Below are 10000 nucleotides of genomic sequence, written 5' to 3' on the forward strand. Positions count from 1 at the left end.
CAGGAGAGCACCCACCGCATCCCCTTTTCTTTTTTCCCCACTCCCCCCCCCTACACCAGCTGCGTCATTTTGCCCAGGTCCTTCATGTTAACACATTTTTCGCCCGAAAAAAAGACCCACTGGCGTAGCACTATCCCCCCCTATCAGCAGACGACCCGTCTGCCTTCATTCAAACCTGAAACAAACCGGGAAAATTTTAAAATAAAATCTTCTCAAAACACAAAAAATCTTTCATCAGCGCGGCTTTTTTCCCCTCTCGCGGGGACTCTCTGGGGGAGGTGTGGGCGGCGGTAGTTTGGCAGTGGCCCCAGAGGGGTATCCCCTGTCCAAGCCCCGGGTCATTTTCACCTTTACGCCCTGCTGCATCTTTCCCTCACCCCCCCAAAATGCTCGTCCCATCTCGGTCAGGTTTTGCCACGCCCTCACGCCGTACGGGGGGAACTTCATCTTTTTTTTTCACATAGCCCGAAGTGCTTCCGGGGCCCATGGTAACGCACACCGGCCCACTTGACAACAGCGGTTTTTTCCCCCTCTGCGAATTCGATGGTGACACAAGAGGGCCGAACCACGTGTAGGCCCCCCCGGGGGCTCTTAGCTTCGCGAAGCCCTCGCTTCCGACCGGGTTATACCCACACTTGTCACCTAGGGTTGTACCTCACTCCCATGCGCCGTCATAGGTCTCCTCATGGCAGGGCCGGCTAATTTGGCTTCCACGCACTCGTTGGGCACCTCCGCCAGGTTTTCCTGATGCCACTGCATAGCGGGAAATGTGACATTTGGGAAGTTCACGTCGGGGGGGCCGCCCTGTGGCCAAATCCACTGGTAGCCTGAGCTCACGGCCAAACATGAGTCGGGCAGGTGTGAAGCCTGTTACCTCATGCACAGCAGACCGGTAGGCCATGAGCATGGCGGGCAGCTTGACGTCCCAGTCTTCCTGACTTTCCCTGCAATATTTGGCTAACTGTTGAGCAAGGGTACGGTTAAACCGCTCCACCATACCATCGGACTGTGGATGGAGGGGTGTCGTCCGTGTCTTGCGCACCCCTAACAGCTCGCAACACTCAGGGAACACTCGTGACTCAAACTCACGGCCTTGGTCAGAGTGCAGTTCAGAAGGCACACCAAAACGGGTAATGAATTCATTCACTAACACGCCAGCCACGGTCTCGGCCTCGTGGTTGGGTAGTGCATATGCCTCAGGCCACTTTGAGAAATAGTCCATTACCACACAGATGTATCGGTTTCCTTGTGGCGTGAGAGGCAGCGGACCGGCAATGTCTATTGCCACCCGTTCCATGGGTGCTCCCACACAGTACACCTGTAACGGGGCACGGTTCTTTCTAGCGGGGCCCTTCTTTGCACTGCACACATCACATGCTCTACACCACTCAGACACGTCACTTCTCACGAGTCCGCTTCTTCAAGTGGGCCCATATACCTCGGCCTGGTGGTGGTGCCCGAAACGGCGTTTCAAAGCCTCTGCCACGCTGGTGTAAGAGGCATGTTGGGATAGCGGCAGATGCCCCAACACTTCCACCGCAGGGCCCCTTAGCGCTGTTACCAGCTGCAGGGCCTTCTCTTCCTGGCTCCAGCCCTGGGCAGATGCCAGTATTTCAAATTGGGCGACATATGCCTCCCAGGCCACCTTCCCGTCGTACTCAGCTGGCTTACGTCTCACAGAATGTCTGGAGGCCGAGAGGCTGCAGGGTGGAGAACGCGTGCCGTGAACTAACACGCACGGGGGGTAGGAAGGGGGTGAGGGAGGCAACGAGGCGGGTTGACCGGGTCCGAGTTTGCCGCCACCTATACCCAAGGGAGCGGTTCCGATGGGTCCCCAGCCTTCTGCAGCGACCACTGGCTCCGACACGACGCTGCGAGGCCCGGGGGTTTCCTGCCACGGACCCCAGGCAGACCCCAGTAAATCTGACACTCTGGCATCTGTTGCCAGAACCTCGTCTGCCTTCTCTGCTTGCAACGTTACTACCTCGTGACGCCGCCTTCCCTCCTTCACTTCCTCCCTCAGGCCTGAACCTCGCCCTTCAGAGTCTGCACCTCCTCCATCAGTTCACTCTTCACGCTGTTGCAGGCCTTGTCGGTGTACTGCTGGGTTTTCATCTTCACAGATGCAAGATTGCTCTGTAGCACCTCAACAAGTCGGCAGAACTGTTCCTCTGCCTTCCTTGCCTGCATCTCGATGAGATAGTGCGCCTGCTCGCGTGCCCTCTGTGCCTGCTCTTCTGCCCTTTGTGCCATTTCCTCCCTCATACCGGTCAGCATGGCAGTGATCAGGTCCATCTGGCTCGGCTTGCCCTCACTCGTGCTTGCCTCTTTGGACGACATAATAAATCGACGCATCACTGATCAAATATCACAAATCCCACTCCTGTGACACCATTTGTTACGCCGACCGCCTCTTCTCTCTGCCACCAACACAAGGCAGGCTAGGCAGACGGCGTGCTATCCACAGGGTCGTGAACACTGAACAGCTCCAAGAGGCACCGAGCACCACAGCGTCCCAGAACACCAACAGGGGAAACGCCAAGTGGCGAGGCAGGGCACGAAATAAACACAAAATGACAGTCTTTCCTTTATTTACACAAGTTATTTACCCGTACACTTTTCTATAGGCACAATACAGGTGGGAAACCAGCATGTCACACTGCACGATATAGCTTATAACAGGGCAACACAAAGTATATATCAGGTCACAAGGGCACACACGAGGTCTTCACAGGAGCAGCACCCAACCGCGTCTCTCCTGGCTTGTTCCTCAGCTCCTCCGCTTGCAGCCAGTTGCATCATGTTTGCCCAGGTCCCTTCATGCTAACACATGCCCAGGTCATCCTTTTCAAGTTAACACATGTTTTGCACATGTATATATATATGTATATATATGTATGTGTATATGTGTATATATATGTATATGTATATATATGTATATGTATATATATATGATATATATGTATTTATGTATATATACTATGTATATATATGTATGTGTATATGTATAAATGTATATATATATGTATATATATATAAATGTATATTATATGTAATATATACATGTATATATATATTTGCTACGCCAGTGGGTCTTTGTCTCTGTGCGAAACATGTGTTTACATGAAGGGACCTGAGCAAACATGTCGCAGCTGGCTGTGAGCGGAGGAGCGGAGGAACAAGCCGGGAGACGGAGTTGGGCGCTGCTCCTGTGAAGACCTCGTGTGTGCCCTTGTGACCTGATAAATGTTGTGTTGCCCTGTTATAAGCTGTATCGTGCAGTGTGGCATGCTGGTTTCCCCCTGTATTGTGCCTATAGAAAAGTGCACGGGTAAATAACTTGTGTAAATAAAGGAAAGACTGTCATTTTGTGTTTACTTCGTGCCCTGCCTCGCCACTTGGCGTTTCCTCTCTGTGTTCTGGACGCTGTGGTGTTCGGTGCCTCTTGGAGCTGTTCAGTGTTCACGACCCTGTGGATAGCACGCCGTCTGCCTAGCCTGCCTTGTGTTGGTGGCAGAGAGACGTGGCGGTCGGCGTAACAAATGGTGTCAGGAGTGGGATTTGTGATATTTGATCAGTGAGAGCGCCGATTTATCATGTGGGCCAAAGATGGCGGCAGCCATGAGGGAGAGGAGGCTATGACTGAGGCAGGCACGAGTGAGGTGAAGCCGAGCCAGATGGACCTGATCACTGCCATGCTGGCCGGTATGAGGGAGGAAATGGCACAAAGGGCAGAAGAGCAGGCACAGAGGGCACGCGAGCAGGCGCACCATCTCGTCGAGATGCAGGCAAGGAAGGCAGAGGAACAGTTTCTTGCCAACTTGTTGAGGTGCTACAGAGCAATCTTGCATCTGTGAAGATGGAAACTCAGCAGTACACCGACAAGGCCTGCAACAGCGTGAAGAGTGAACTGATGGAGGAGGTGCAGACTCTGAAGGGCGAGGTTCAGGGCCTGAGGGAGGAAGTGAAGGAGGAAAGGCGGCGTCACGAGTAGTACGCTGCAAGCAGAGAAGGCAGACGAGGTTCTGGCAACAGATGCTAGAGTGTCAGATTTACTGGGGTCTGCCTGGGGTCCGTGGCAGGAAACCCCCGGGCCTCGCATCGTCGTGTCGGAGCCAGTGATCGCTGCAGAAGGCTGGGGACCCATCGGAACCGCTCCCTTGGGTATAGGTGGCGGCAAACTCGGACCCGGTCAACCCGCCTCGTTGCTTCCCTCACCCCCTTCCTACCCCCCGTGCGTGTTAGTTCACGGCACGCGTTCTCCACCCTGCAGCCTCTCGGCCTCCAGACATTCTGTGAGACGTAAGCCAGCTGAGTACGACGGGTTGGCGCAAGATGTGGAGGCGCTGGTAAGGAGGTCGTACCCTGCGGCTGCGGAAGAGATGATCGTGGTCCTGGCCCGTGATTTCTTTGTTGACGCTTTACAGGACCAGCAAATCTACGTCAAGCAGGCACACCCTGAGGACCTGCAGGTGGCGCTGGCGAGGGCCTTGGAGTTCGAGGCCTTCCTGAAGGCAACGAGTGGCCTAGGGCCAGCTGCTCAGCCCCGCCGTGACCTCCGGGGCTGGAAGGCTAAAGTGGAGAAAATAGCATTGAGGAAGGTGAGCCCGAGAACTTTCCAAGGCTTGTGTTGGGGCTGCGGAGAGGTAGGGCACAGACGTAGTCAGTGTCAGAGGGAGCGGAGAACACGTCCTCTCAACCGGACGGATTCTGATGCCTTCCATCAGTGCTGCAAGGACTGTGGCAGGTATGGTCACCATCCGAGCGCATGTCCTAAGGCTAAGGAAGTGGTACAGGCGGAAAAGGCTGGAGAAGGGGGCCGAAACCCAGCCGTCCTCGGTTCCCGGGCCCCGACTTGGGTAAGCTGCCGTCGAACCAGCACTGATGCAGGTGGAGGGGGCTCAATAGATGGGAAGCCATGCCGCCTGACAGTGGACACTGGGGCTGAGAAGACCCTAGTGCGGCCTGATATGTTGGCCAATATGCAACTTCCAGACGCACCACAGAGACTGTGTGGTGTCACAGGGCATTGTATGCAGCTCAAGGGGCCAGTGGAGGCTCGTATTGGCGTGGGCAGCACGGTTCAGCGGCTGCCGGTGTATGTGGCCGATCTGGACGAGCACTGCTTGCTGGGCCTTGACTACCTGACGCAGAGTAAGGCGTGGTGTCGACCTTGGACGGAAGCTGTGAGGGTGCACGGTGAAGAGGTGCCCTTGCTTCCAGAGGTTGGCTGTGCAGAGGTAGTTACAGCTGAGCGACTGCACCTTGCCCCCAGGACAGAGTCTAGAATCCGGTGTCGACTGTCAAGAGTGATGCGTGGAGTAGAGGGCCTTGTGGAGCCCAACCAAAACTTGCAGCTGGCTGATGGCGTAGCGGTTGGGCGGAGCCTTGTTGGACCAGGGGAGGGGTTAGTTACAGTGTTGGTAGCCAACTTCTCTGATAAGGCCCAGAAGGTGCCAGCTGGTGCAAAGCTGGGCACTTGTGAGGAAGTGGAGCGTCCAGAAGAGTCGTCGACGGGGAGCGAGGGAGTTGGTTGGTGTGGGGCCGTTGCCCGACTTCCTCGAGGACTTGGCACACCGGAGCGCCGCTAACCTGACGGAAGCACAGACAGAGAAGATGCGTCACACCCTGTCTCAGTATGCAGATGTGTTTAGCAGGGGTGACTTGGACCTGGGCCGTACAGGATTGGTGAAGCACCGCATTAACACCGGAAGTAGTTTGCCCATCAAGAGCCCCCCCCCGACGTAATTGCACCAACCACGAGAAGAGATGCAGCGCACTGTCAATGAGCTAGCGGCACAGGGGGTGATTGAACGGTCAGACAGTCCATGGTCATCAGCGGTAGTCCTGGGGAAGAAAAAGGACGGCACACAACGCTTCTGTGTGGACTACCGGGCGCTGAATGACATGACTATCAAGGATCATACCCATTGCCGAGAATTGATGACACACTCGATGCATTGGTGGGGGCCAGTGGTTCTCCACACTCGACCTGAAGTCGGGTTTTCACCAGGTGGAGATGGCGGAAGAGGACAAGCCAAAGACTGCCTTTTCCTTCGGGCAAGGCCTGTGGCAATTCAACGTCATGCCCTTTGGTCTCTGCAATGCCCCTGGTTGTTTCGAGCGTCTGATGGAGAGGGTATTGGATGGCCTGCAGTGGAAGACGGCGCTTGTCTACATTGATGACGTCATCGTCTTCGGGAGCACCTTCGAGGAGGAGCTGGAGCGGCTGGAGGAAGTACTACAGCGGTTGAGGAAGGCCAACCTCAAACTCAGCCCCAAGAAATGCTCAATGTTCCAGCATGAGGTGCCATTTCTGGGGCATGTAGTCAGTCAAGACGGTGTGCGCACCGACCCACAGAAGGTCGCGGTGGTGGAGAAAGTGGCCAGTTCCCACCAATGGTGGCGGAAGTCAGGAGCTACCTGGGCCTGTGCACATACTACCGCCGCTTTGTACAGGACTTCGCCAGTGTAGCGGCTCCTCTCCACCGACTTACACGAAAAGGGGAGTGCTTCCAGTGGGACGAGGCGTGTCAGTCTGCATTTGTCAACCTGAAGAAGGCCCTGGTGGAAGCACCGGTCTTGCCCTATCCGGACCCGAAGCTCCCTTACCTGTTGGACACTGACGCTAGTGCGGAAGGCATTGGGGCAGTTTTGTCACAGATAAAGGACGGGAAAGAGTATGTCGTGGCCTACTACAGTGTATATTGGGCCAAAATTCAAGGAAAGAGTTGCTGGCGGTGGTGAAGAGTCTCGAGCACTTTCACCCATACCTCTACGGTGCCGAGTTCACCATCCGGACTGACCATGCTGCCCTACAGTGGTTGAAGTCGCTGAAGGTAGCAGAGGGTCAGCTGGCAAGATGGTTAGGGCGCCTTGAACAGTACAACTACCACATCGTCCACCGCCCGGGTCGTGTCCATTGCAACGCTGACAGCCTGAGTCGACGCCCGTGTGAGGCTAGTTGCTCACACTGTGTCCAGAAGGACTCTGATCTGTGTGCCTCCGTCTGCAGGTGCTGGATGTGCCACTAAAGGGGATGATGATTGGCGTAAGGCACAACGTGAGGACTCTGACCTTGCTCCCATTGTCCAGTGGCTTGAGGCTCTCAGTGGACGCCCTAGTTGGGAGGCCGTGGCTGCGGAGAGCCCCACCACAAAGTGTCTGGTGGACCAGTGGGAAACTTTACGAGTGGATCAAAGCGGTTTGTTAGTGAAGCGCTGGGTGCAGTTGAGTGAAGTGGACAGTGACACATGGGTAGTTGTAGTACCCAGAGCCATGCGTGCTGAGTTGCTGAGGGAATTACATGCCGGTGTTACCAGTGGCCACTTGGGCGAGAAAAAGACCCTGAGCCGTCTCCGTCAATGCTTCTACTGGGTGGGCATGAGAAGTGACGTGTCTGAGTGGTGTAGAGCATGTGATGTGTGCAGTGCAAAGAAGGGCCCCGCTAGAAAGAACCGTGCCCCGTTACAGGTGTACTGTGTGGGAGCACCCATGGAACGGGTGGCAATAGACATTGCCGGTCCGCTGCCTCTCACGCCACAAGGAAACCGATACATCTGTGTGGTAATGGACTATTTCTCAAAGTGGCCTGAGGCATATGCACTACCCAACCACGAGGCCGAGACCGTGGCTGGCGTGTTAGTGAATGAATTCATTACCCGTTTTGGTGTGCCTTCTGAACTGCACCTTGACCAAGGCGTGAGTTTGAGTCACGAGTGTTCCGTGAGTGTTGCGAGCTGTTAGGGGTGCGCAAGACACGGACGACACCCCTCCATCCACAGTCCGATGGTATGGTGGAGCGGTTTAACCGTACCCTTGCTCAACAGTTAGCCAAGTATTGCAGGGAAAGTCAGGAAGACTGGGACGTCAAGCTGCCCGCCATGCTCATGGCCTACCGGTCTGCTGTGCAATGAGGTAACAGGCTTTCACACCTGCCCGACTCATGTTTGGCCGTGAGCTCAGGCTACCAGTGGATTTGGCCACAGGGCGGCCACCCGACGTGAACTTGCCAACTGTCACATCCAGCTATGCAGTGGCACTGCAGGAAAACCTGGCGGAGGTGCACCGACGGGTGCGTGGCAAGCTCAAGGTAGCCGGCCATGCCATGAAGGAGACCTATGACCGGCGCATGAGGGAAGTGAGGTACAACATAGGTGACAGAGTGTGGCTACATAACCCGCGTCGGAAGCGAGGGCTCTCGCCGAAGCTACAGAGCCCCTGGGAGGGGCCATACACGGTGGTAGCGGCCCTCTCTGATGTCACCTATCGAATTCGCAGAGGGCGAAAAACGACCGTCTGTTGTCCACGTGGACCGGCTGTGGCGTTACCATGGGCCAGGAAGCTACTCCTGGGGCCTGGTGAAAAAGAAGATGAAGTTAGCCCCAGTAGCGGCGATGAGGACGTGGCAGACGCTGACCGAGATGAGGACGAGCATTTGGACGGTGAGGGCGATGCAGCAGATGGTCAATGGTGACCATGAGCCAGGTCTTGGGACAGGAGATACCCCTCTGGGTGCCACTGCCAATCTACCGCCGCCCACACCTCCAGAGAGACCCCAGCGAGAGCGAAGAAAGCCGCGCTGGATGAAAGATTTTTGTGTTTCTGAGAACTGATTTTATTTAAATTTTTATGTAGTTTGTTTCAGGTTTAGATATGTCAGAGCAGACGGGTCGTCTGCTTGATAGGGGGGGGATAGTGCTACGCCAGTGGGTCTTTGTCTCTGTGCGAAACATGTGTTTACATGAAGGGACCTGAGCAAACATGTCGCAGCTGGCTGTGAGCGGAGGAGCGGAGGAACAAGCCGGGAGACGGAGTTGGGCGCTGCTCCTGTGAAGACCTCGTGTGTGCCCTTGTGACCTGATAAATGTTGTGTTGCCCTGTTATAAGCTGTATCGTGCAGTGTGGCATGCTGGTTTCCCCCTGTATTGTGCCTATAGAAAAGTGCACGGGTAAATAACTTGTGTAAATAAAGGAAAGACTGTCATTTTGTGTTTACTTCGTGCCCTGCCTCGCCACTTGGCGTTTCCTCTCCTGGTGTTCTGGGACGCTGTGGTGTTCGGTGCCTCTTGGAGCTGTTCAGTGTTCACGACCCTGTGGATAGCACGCCGTCTGCCTAGCCTGCCTTGTGTTGGTGGCAGAGAGACGAGGCGGTCGGCGTAACAATATGTATATAAATATTTATATATATATACATATATATATATATATAAATATATATATATACACATATATATATACATATATATACATATATATACATATATATATATATGTATATATATGTATATATATATATATATATATATATATATATATATATATATATATATATATAATAAAAACACCTCATGTTCGAAATTTGTAAAACCCGCGACCATACTCCAGTGCCTGCTCCTTCACCAGCATAATTATGGCACTCTGGTCTTTTCTTTTTATTCATGCCTGATCACTTTGGTATTCTTTCCTCATTGTTCACAAAGTTAAAAGCCACAATACACAAAACTACGGCTAAATAAGGGAAACTATGCGTGTGTTCCGTGCTACCGTGTGGTCAACCATTGGGTATGTCTGGGCTGCCACGGAGGCTGTCTGCACAGTTGAAACACTACGTCTGGCAGGGCGGACGGAGATGGGTCGGGGCCCGCGCGTGACGCAAGTCAGTTGAACCGCGGATTTAAGAGACGGGAACTGAGGTCCAATGTAGGGGATCACCCCTCAATTAATTTTGCATTGCCTTTTCTTCTCTTCATCCCCTTCTGTCCACGTAACTTAATCGTTACCTTAATTTTACCCTTTTCGCCACAATACTATATGACCTTTAATGACTGGTACATTTATTTGTGTTAACCATTAACCATCCAGGGAATCCACAAACATCGCATTATTGGACCAAAAAACTTCCTTGCCTGGGGGCTTCACCCACCCTATCGCTGTATTTTGAAGGCGCCGCTAATGACCTTGGATGATGATGCGGCAGAATCTTTTCAATAAATGAATA

This window comes from Penaeus monodon, chromosome 8, assembly GCF_015228065.2.
Source record: "Penaeus monodon isolate SGIC_2016 chromosome 8, NSTDA_Pmon_1, whole genome shotgun sequence".
Lineage (NCBI taxonomy): Eukaryota > Metazoa > Arthropoda > Malacostraca > Decapoda > Penaeidae > Penaeus > Penaeus monodon.